Source organism: Carassius carassius, chromosome 36 (genome assembly GCF_963082965.1).
Source record: "Carassius carassius chromosome 36, fCarCar2.1, whole genome shotgun sequence".
NCBI lineage: Eukaryota > Metazoa > Chordata > Actinopteri > Cypriniformes > Cyprinidae > Carassius > Carassius carassius.
The window spans coordinates 6,521,170-6,532,164 of NC_081790.1; the positions used below are offsets into that span (position 1 = coordinate 6,521,170).

General features: G+C 41.3%; 1 long non-coding RNA gene across 1 annotated transcript; it reads left to right on the forward strand.

The window, feature by feature from the left end:
* Positions 1 to 3,074: 3,074 nt before the first annotated feature.
* LOC132116658 (uncharacterized) lies at positions 3,075 to 6,190 on the forward strand. The gene is made up of 3 exons (XR_009425671.1): positions 3,075 to 3,173; positions 3,275 to 3,491; positions 6,064 to 6,190. It is a non-coding gene; the product is annotated as an uncharacterized LOC132116658 (long non-coding RNA).
* Positions 6,191 to 10,995: the final 4,805 nt, after the last annotated feature.

Consider the following 10,995-nt stretch of genomic DNA (forward strand, 5'->3'; position numbering starts at 1 on the left):
TGTTCATCAAAGAATAATGAAAAAAATGTCTTAGACATATTAAGCAACAAAAATTGTTTTTAACATTAATAATAAAATAACCATAATTAATAATTCATCACCAATAACAACTGATAATAACTGAGCAGCTAATAAGAACATTAGAATGATTTCTGAAGGATGATTTGATAATGAACACTAAAGGGATGACACAGAAATAAATAATATTTTAAAATATATTCAAATAAAAATAATATTTATTTTAGGTTGTAATAATATTTTACAATATCTCTGTTTGAGTGTGTTTTAAATGTCTTGCTGAGCATAACTTTCAAAAAAAAAAAAAGTTAAACATTTAAAAAAAAAGTTTGACCAGTGGTGTTAATAATAATAATAATAAACATAGTACTTATATTACATATAATAATTATCTACAGAGATTTCACAGACAGATTTCACTGTTTTATTTTGGTCATAACACTCAGATAATCAATAACAAACACGTCCCTGATTATCCACCTATTCGTTACTTGATAAACACCATAAACTAGGTCCAAATAGGGGTCAAAACTTAATGTCGGTTCTATACCATAGTGAATAGACCATCTAGGTCTGAAGTGCTCACCATAGTGAAGTAAACTCCCTGCAGGTGAAGGATAATGAAACGCTACATGCTGCTTTTCTTCCACGCCGTTGTTATTTACTTAGGTTTTGTTGTGGAAATACTTGTTGTTTTTTGTCTGTTTGCATTAGTTTGTGAATTCAATGCGAAAGACACACTGAATACAGAAAAGGGAACCCAGCTGAGAGGTGAGAAGCCATGCTCAGCTGCTCTGTGTCCCTTATGACCCAAAAAGACCTTTTTATAATGCACAATGAGCCCTGTTAGGAAACACTCGCTGCCATAAGTTTTCCTTCCATATCAGGATTTTTTATGACTCTTCTTGCAATGCTGCTTTATTTTACACATAAAACCTGTGGCCTGTCTGCATCTGCTTTCCAAAAACATTTCTTTGGCTGCATAATTAGCTGGCCAAATATTTGTGCTGACTAATTTGTCGAGGTATTCTCCTGATGCGTAATCCATTAGCTCCCATCAGGTGCCTTTGTCTCCAATCCAAATGAGCCATTTGCATTTCCTTTGTTATTTAAATTGTGCATTTCCTCCACACTGTGAGAATTAACTTCATAATGAACTTCACACAAAAGAGAAGGGACCTCAATTACAACTCTCTCCTCAGGCTAAACTAATGATGCGAACAAGAGAGACACTTGTCATGATTAGGGGAGTATCGTGAGCTGGAGAACAGGCCACAGGAAGAGATCAGCCGGACTGATGCTGATGCGTTACTCATAAGCAGGGATTCCAGCAGCATTCGAATAACAAGGAGTGACATTTGAGTCTGTCTAAGGATGAAGAGAGAGTTTTGGAAAAATGCAATATGACATGGTTGTTCAGACAAGAGATGAGTCAATAAACCTTGATTTTGACATCAAAAACTAAATTTACATGTGGGCATAGAATCATCATTTTTTATATGTGTGTGTGTGTGTGTGTGTGTGTGTGTGTGTTTGTATTATATTTATTATTTTTATTAGTAGTAGTAGTATATTTAGCATTATTTTATTTTATTTATTTTTTATTTTAGTTTATTTTTCAGATATGGGGACTCTCTCTATCAATGTAAGTCTATCGGACTTTTTACAGTTTGCCAGTTAAAAGTGTACATCAGAACTCTTGTGAAATAAATTGCACTTGTCTTTTCAACAAGCCATGTGTTCGAGGAAGTGTATCATTGATGTTTGTTAGCACAAATGGTGTGGGACAAGTTACACATGTACGTTTGACACTTTCTAATATATAATGCTGTGTCATCATGTCAGCTGTGTGCATGTCAGTGTAAATGACCTACTTTTGTATTTTTTTTTTGTAAATTATTTTTCTGGTTTCATATGCAACAGAAAACAATAGAAACTGCATGTAATCCATTTACAGGCCCCTCTCTTTCAGCCGTGTCAGGGTCAGCTGATGTTAACCTCATAGTGAGGTCACCCCCTCATTAGCCCTAAGCTATTAGCATAAAAAGTGAATGGCAGGGGATTATAACAGACCCCCCTCATGTCCTGCTAAGGGTTTGGGATGCCCCTATGAAAAAGACACCTCAGGAGCCCCTGCTCTCCATTGGGCTCTGATCGCTTCCGCATAGTGCTAGTGCTGCATTAGCACTGACCTACGAGCATTGGTCAGAATGACAGGGTGCTACCTGATGCAGCCCACAGTGAGAGGTCACGCCAACCATGCAATCTCATAAAGATAGCACTCATTAAGACCTTAATTACAGGTTCACTAGCAGGATAAGAGGACTGCTGAGCATCTTTTGTTCTGTCAATCATGCTGAGTGTACTGAGAAGGAAATAGAGAGTCTTCTTATCCCAACATAACTTCCTGATTCTGTTTAATGCTTTGATATATAGGACTGCTAATATGTGTGTAAATTGTGCATGACAGCTATACCATATTATAAAAAAAACCCTTTGAATATAAAAAAATTATTTACAAAGCACTAAATGTATATTTACATACTTACACACACAAAAATATGTACAAGGTACAAATATTTAAGTGTATATTTAGTGCTATACATAAATCTTCTCCAGTGGGGGCGGGATTTTTTTTTGTGGGTAAGAACGATGGTTCTCTGTGACCTTGTATTGACTACCGAGAGCTGAACAACATTACAATAAAGAACACCTATCCGTTGCCACTAATGTCTTCAGCTTTTGAGAGGTTACAGGGAGCATCCATATTCACAAAGTTGGATTTACGTAATGCTTATCATTTGGTCCGTATCAGGAAGGGGGATGAATGGAAAACCGCCTTTAATACCCCTAGAGGGCACTTTGAATACTTGGTGATGCCGTTCGGGCTCTCCAACTCGCCAGGGGTTTTCCAAGCACTTGTTAATGACGTGTTGAGAGATATGATAGATCAGTTTATACATGTTTACCTGGATGACATACTGATTTTTTCTTCATCTCTCCAGGAACACGTTGAACACGTCAGACGAGTGCTCCAGAGATTACTTCAGAATGGGCTTTTTGTCAAGGTGGAGAAATGCGTATTCCATGCACACTCTGTTCCCTTCCTAGGGTATATCGTCTCGTCCGAGGGAATACGTATGGACCCTGACAAGGTTAAGGCTGTGATAGACTGGCCATTTCCAGATTCCCGTAAGGCCCTACAGCGGTTTCTGGGGTTTGCCAATTTCTATCGGCGTTTTATTCGCAATTTCAGCCAACTAGCCTCACCTCTGACGGCCTTGACCTCTCCCAGTACTCCGTTCAGGTGGTCGGACGCAGCCGAGACTGCGTTCACTAACCTCAAGAGCCGCTTTGTTTCAGCTCCCATCCTTGTGGCCCCTGACCCCACACGGCAGTTCGTCGTGGAGGTCGACGCATCAGAGGTGGGGGTAGGAGCAGTGCTGTCCCAACGTGCTGCCTCGGACGATAAGGTACATCCATGCACATTTTTCTCCCATCGTTTATCTCCTGCTGAACGCAATTATGACATTGGTAACAGAGAATTGTTGGCCGTCAAATTAGCTTTAGAGGAGTGACGTCACTGGTTGGAAGGCTCAGGGGTACCTTTCATTGTTTGGACCGATCATAAGAATTTAGAGTACATTAGAACTGCCAAAAGACTCAATTCCAGGCAGGCTCGGAGGGCACTTTTTTTGGTCGTTTTGATTTTACTCTATCGTACCGCCCGGGTTCCAAAAATGTCAAACCCGACTCTTTATCACGTCTTTTTGATCCCTCCGCCCGCCCGGTGCCTCACGAGTTTATTTTACCTGAGAAAGTAGTTGTCTCAGCACTCGTATGGGAGGTTGAGTCGAAGGTCAAGACGGCCTTAGAAGGGGTAACGCCTCTGCCCGGTTGTCCACCGAATCGTTTATTTGTGCCGGATGAGTTAAGGTCCGAAGTCATTCAGTGGGGTCACTGCTCTAACGTTGCCTGTCATCCAGGGATAAGTCGAACTAATGGGTTAGTTAAACAACGATTCTGGTGGCCACTTATGGCTCGTGACGTCCACGATTTTGTTTTGGCTTGCTCAGTTTGCGCCAGTGGTAAGTCATCTAACCCAGGGGTTTTCAAACTGTGGGTCGCGACCCACTCGTGGGTCACGGAATGGAACAAGGTGGGTCGCACAAAGTCACTTGGCTGCAGCTAATTTTGCGTTTCAATGACACACAGACACTAACACAGTTCAGTCTAGGGCTGCACGAATGTGACGAGTGGGGCGGGGCCTAGTGCCATGGGAACAGAGCTAGGCCGGTGGAGTGATTGGGAAATGAGCAACACTCACCGGTCTCAAGAACCACGGAGGAGATCGGAAAGATACAAAAGAGGAGCGATGACAGTGAAGGACGAGAGAGGACCAGGCCTGGGTTTTATTTTGTGTTTGTTTTTTATTTGTGCACGGCAGTCATCCGAGAGGGGCTGTCGCGCTGTTTTGTGTTTATTTGGTTATTAAAACTTTGTTTGATTGTCCGCCGGTTCCCACCTCTTTCCACGAAGGAGTCATCGAGGCGGTGGGCTGGAGTGAGTTCGCCCCCCCCCCCCCCCGGCAACTCACTCCAGCCCACCACATCGAGCACCCTCGGCGGCAGACTCCTTCGCCCTGCTCGATGGCACTGCGGATTCACCCCAGCGGCGAAGGATCTTCGGCAGCGCGCCCCTCCTTCCTCCCTGGCTTCGGCACCAGTGTAAAACATTAAAATCTTCACAATCACAGGAAGAAGGAGGCGGGAACTGGGAACCCACTCATCACAACGATATAGCCCACCAACATTAATAATGAACTGCAATATCCTTAGTGTGATTTTCAAATTGCAATTAAGTCCGTGTGCGTTGCGTGTTTTGAAGGTCTCAGAGCAATGTCATTAAAAGGTTCAATCGGTCTTTTTTTACCTATTTCACAATTATTTTAATCTCCAAACTGTTTTAGATAGTTCTGCTTTGCTTCTTATGCTTTTCTAAAAAAGTGTTGGATTGTGCTCCGTTCTCGCCGACACACACGGAAGGATCATGAATGCAACAAAACACAGCAGCGCAGATCACACTTCACTGGAGTGAGCCTGCTTCACGTTTTTATGGACACTACATATTTTAACGCCAGTAAACAAAAATTAAAACTTGTAAATTTGTAGTGAAATTTTCAGTTGTACTCTAAAATAAAATGGTTATTTTTCTTAAATACTTAATTTCTGTCATAAAAATTTTAAGTAAGATTAGGTTTAAAGTAATTTCACTCGTTGTTTTTTTTTTTTTTTTAATATTTTGGTGGGTCGTGAAATATATTACACTTGTCTAGGTGGGTCGTGGAATGGAAAAGTTTGGGAACCACTGATCTAACCAACCTCCTGATGGGCTCCTTCAACCGCTGTCTGTCCCTTCGAGACCCTGGTCCTACATCGCACTAGATTTTGTTACCTCTAATGGCATGACGGTCGTTTTGACCGTAGTGGACCGGTTCTCGAAGGTGGCACATTTCATTCCCTTGCCCAAATTACTGACAGCCAAGGAGACAGCGGTCACTGTCCTGATCACGTCTTTCGGCTTCATGGCCTCCCGGTAGACGTGGTTTCTGACAGGGGATCTCAATTTATATCCAAATTTTGGAAAGAGTTTTGTAAGCTGCTAGGAGCGTCGGTTAGCCTGTCTTCGGGTTATCATCCCCAGAGTAACGGGCAGTCTGAGCGAGCCAACCAAGATTTAGAGAGGACGTTGCGATGTTTGGTCTCCAAGAATCTTTCTTCCTGGAGCCAACAACTCTCTATGGTGGAGTACGCTCACAATTCGTTACCAGTGTCAGCCACGGGCCTTTCTCCGTTTCAGTGCAGCTTAGGTTACCAGCCACCAGTTTTTCCCAGTCTGGAATCTGAATTCGCGGTCCCCTCTGCTCACGCGTTTGTCCAGAGGTGCCACCGAACCTGGACCAGAGTCCGCAAGATTTATTAATCCGTATTAATCCAACACGTATTAATCCGCCTACTCCGGTTCCCCCGCCGCCGCGTCTCGTAGATGGGGAACCGACATATTCGGTTAATCGTATTCTGGACTCGAGACGGAGGGGACGAGTATTCCAGTACCTGGTGGACTGGGAGGGTTACGGTCCGGAGGAGAGAAGTTGGGTACCTGCTAGGGACATATTGGAGCACTCCCTTATTGATGATTACAATCAGCAGATAGGCCCTTCTGGGAACTCCAGGAGGCGTTCTTAGAGGGGGGGGGGTACTGTCACGGTAAACCGTGATCTCTGGGTTTTGCACTTTGTGGGTGAAGTCTGTGTGTTACGCGTCTGCACTGATTAGTTTGTGGGCATCTCCGTTAATTGTCAACAGCAGCAGCTGTCACTCATTACCCTTTCTATATAATGGCTTGTCTTACGTCTTGTGTTTGTGAGAGCGTTGTTTCATGTTGGTTAACCGTGCTTTGCTTTCTGTTGTGTTCTGCATTTTGGATGTCCGTGTCTTCCCCCGGAACCTCCTCCACTCTTCGCAACCACCACAAGCATCACAACTTTCTCATCCAGTGTGCGAAGTTCTGCAACAACCTGTGAGTGTTTTCATCAGTGGCGGTTCTACATTGAAATACACCCTGGGCGAGACCCCTTTCGAGCCCCCCCCCCATTCTGCACAAAATATGAGTATAAGTTATCAGAACTTAAATAAATATACACTATATTAATATGCCAAAAAATATATACAATCAGATATATAAAAAGTAACAAAAGCAGAGAGCAACAATATTATCAACAAAAAATATTAAGAATATTTGGGCTTCTCCATCAGTGACACCATCTAATGACCACTGACAACTGTTCTGTGTGGCTTATATCTGGGGTGCAATTTGGCAAAATATTTCATTCACAAATGTAGATTTTTTTAAATCCCTCCCACTACTTATTGTGTTCAAAAATGATCTAAAGTGTTTTTCTAAAGCCCTTGAGAGAATGAGAGGTAGGAGTGCGATGAAACTGATTGATCTTTTGATTTCATATGATTTGGTGTAATATTGCCCCTTAATCTAATTTAATTTTATTTTTATTTTATTTTATTTATTTATTTTTTTATACCCTATCTGAGATGTAAGATATGATTTCATGAATGTCTATATTCTTTGTCTTTTAAGTAATTTTTAGTTAATTTGTGTCAAGCCTTTCATTTCGAATGTTTTACATATTGTAGTATGATTACATTTGCCTTGGTTGTGTATATAATTTTGTATTCAATAATTAAAAAAAAAAAAAAAAACCTCCCTGAACCTGTTTTGTGTTTTTGTATACTTTCATGTTTTCTTTGTTCTAATCTAAACCATTGTATAATTCTGTCCAGTTTGCAATAAAGTTTTTAAAAGAGAAAAAAAAAAAATATCTGGGGTGCAATCCAAAATTATTGAAAAAAACTTTGCCTGCTTGATGTCATCCACTATAGCAGATATGATTTTGCTGCTCAACAAATAAATCAGCTCATTCAGCACATGATGGCCTAGGTAGCTTTTATGACTGTTATGTTATTACTGTTATGAACTGTTATGTTCCTCTTTCGACACGGTTATGGTGATCTTTCATGATGGGATCAAACCTGGCCATAAGTTCGACCTCTTTGAGGAAGTTCCCATTTGATGGTGTGAACCGTGTTTCTGTGTGAACGAGTAATTTCGAATAACCAGTGACTGCACGATAGCAGTGAGACGTGTCAGCACTGCTCTCCATCTCACCCTTTCAGCCTCCAGAAGTGCCTTCTCCTGCTTATCAATAGTTGTCCCACTTTTTAACCTCATTGACAGTTCCTTCCATGCTTTCATGCAATTGAGGTGTTCTGTACTGTTTTCATGTGATGTGAGATAATTGCTTGCATGTTTCCAATTTGCCATTCCTGCACTTGTTAAATTGATGTTCCTCTTGGAAAACAATTTGCAGCAGAAGCAAAAGAGGCTGTTGTTCTTAATTGAATAAATCAGCCAACTTCTTGCCATCTTTTCACCACTTACTAATGTCTTCTTAAAATATTGTTGGTGGCAACTTCTCCCATCACTCTCATTCATATGGAAAACAAAGCCAGGTGGCACCTTACTTGGTCCTCTGCGAACCAGCTCAGTCCGAAACCTGTCAGTCAGATGTGAGGGCCAGTTAGCAGGGTCGATTGACAGAGGCTCATCCTCACCAGTGGGGCTCAGTGGGGGTTCAGCTCCAGGCATTTCTATCAGACAGCATATTGGCATATTACTCAAAACACATAGCAGTGAAAAAACATAGTCCTACTCATAAATGAGCAGAAATATTAAAATTACATTAAATTGCAGTTGTCCAGTTGTCTTGTAGCCTACACACACACACACGATATGCACACCTGAAAGCTCATGCTGGGGAGAAGTAGAGAGCAAAGAGGTCTTCATCCTCAATATCAGATATTTGTGGAGACATATGTGTATCGGAGGAGGTGGTTGGCTCATCCTGAAGGGTTGAGACCATTCCAGAAGAGGCCTGTGTAGCAGGGGAGGTTGTTGGCTCATCCTGACCCCCCCCATGTCATCACATTGTTTAGAGCATAGAAACAAATGGTAAAAAAAATTATTGAAAAATTATATTTTATTCATGTTATGCTATGGTCACTGGGACTCAATTGTTTAAAAAATAAAATGACTTTAAATTATATGTATAGGCAAAAACAATGGGATTTTATTTTTTAATCACCAAAAACTCTTTGGGTTTCAGGATATTTTTCAACCAAAATGTGTATATTAATCTAACTTTCATGGAGGAACCATTAGCTCTTTGGTTACTGCCTCAATTTCTATGCATGACACACTTTTAGTTATGACTTGTATTCTTAGGAAACTATAATTAGCATACTGTGTAGCAAATAAATAGTAAATGTTCGTCTTTAACCTACAGATTCGAAAATGCTGTTGGTTATTTACAGGGCCTAACGTTAAACCAAATGATGGAAATGATAACTGAACTTGTAACAGTTTTATTGCAAAGCACAATATTATAAATTAGATCTCGTGATAGAGTTGAAACCAAATTATTGTTGTATTCTCTTGGTCGGCGTTACGTCACAAATCATGTGACCTGCATAGCAACAAGCCGCCGCCGTGTTTGAAGGGTAAAACAAACCGAAGGCAATCAAGGCAAAGCCCGAGGAAAATCAAAAAGGTATCTATTCACATAAGTTTTGTTGTGGATTATGTCAGTTATGGATACTAACGGACTACTTTGTATTAATGATGAACGATATCTGTGTATGCGAATGTATGTCGGTGGTGAGAAGTGAAGTGAATGTAATAAAACACTCATGTAAAGCGCTTTGTGACTAACGTTAGCTAAAGTTACATGTATGTGAAAGGCGCTAGCAGCTATACAAATACAGATCTTCTTTCTTCTATTAAAGAATGTCTTATCAATATATAGAAAGTCTACTTGCGCCTGCATTGACCAGGTACCACAGAAAGCTGTCGCTTGTAGGTTTAACGTTACAATCTTGTCCCTATCGACATCCAGCTGAGTCCTGGGAGAACAACCCAAAGGCATGGCCCAGGCTCGAGTATCCAGACATATACAATTACCTCATCAAATCCCCTGGTATGAACACCATGTGTACATACCATGTGTCCTACACTTGCAGTCATGTTTAAATACCCATCAAGCATCGATTACATTAACTGTTCATTTAGAAAAAAAAAAAGATGTTTATTCAAAGCACTGTGTTACACAATGGCTGTAATGAGCTCAGTCTGTCAGTGGCACAGCTGGAGCCATTTCTCTCTCCTTTCTGGCTCAGTTGCCTTGCTAGGTATCATATAAAATGAGAGGTCACTCCTCTTTACGCTGTTGTTTGTGCAACTAACAACACAACAGTTTTTAGGCATGATTCTCGGCAGTTTTCTCGACAGCTCTGCGCTCGTTTGTCTTCCGCTTCGTGTTGCTTAATGGCGAGCGCTTGTTTGTTTTACCCTTCGCCGCGGTTGCTATGCGCGTGCAGTGCATTATGGGAGTAAAAGTCCCGGATGTCCGACCTCGAGAATAAGCATAGCAAGCATCATAGCAAAAAGGCTAACAAAGAGTTTTACCCACCACCAATTAACATTAGCCCTTCATTCATGAAATGGATACTGTAATCATACAGAGAGAGAGAACATAGTTGCATACCTTTATCTTTTGCTCGTTTCTCCTCTTCTTCTTTTCTTTTCGAAATTGGGCACCTGATGGCTTTGACCTTTTCTTCTCCATCTCTGTTTATTTGGCACTCGACAATCAACAGATTTCCCATCCCCCCAACTGTCACTCACGACCTCACGACCAGAAGTCAAGACTAAACCAATTCACCTCGATGACCGCATAATCGTTTTGTATTACCTAGTTTCATTTGCAGGAACTATATGCCTGTATTATAACATTATGAATGAAATGTGCGTTATTTGGAAGAAAGTCGAGGTGTGTGACTGATTTTAGCCTATTATTAATTATATTAATAGTGTGGACTCCCCCCCGCCCTGTCCGTTCAATTTGAGAGACCCAGAGGTGAAATGTCGCCAGCGCCTCTCGCCCCGCCCCCTTTTACACTTCTCTCACAACACACAGCTTCTGTGCATGGTACATTTTCAGCAAGCAGGGGCGCCGGCAGCTGCAGGGAGCGCCAATTTGCCAATTCCACACACAGTGAAATGATATAAATGATGAAAAACCGTTTCGCGACGCAGAGGATTTTCTTTTTTAATCTGCTCGTGCTGCCGCCCCCAATGTGTCACGAAAAAATGACGCCCCGGGCGGCTAACCGGTTCGCCCGTGCCTAAAACCGCTACTGGTTTTCATATTTATATATATATATGTGTGTGTGTGTGTGTGTGTGTGTGTGCGTATTATTACTTTTTTTTTTTTTTTATTAATGCTTCAATGCCACAAGAACAAGAGGCAGTTACATACCCACATTATCATATTAGCATTAACTG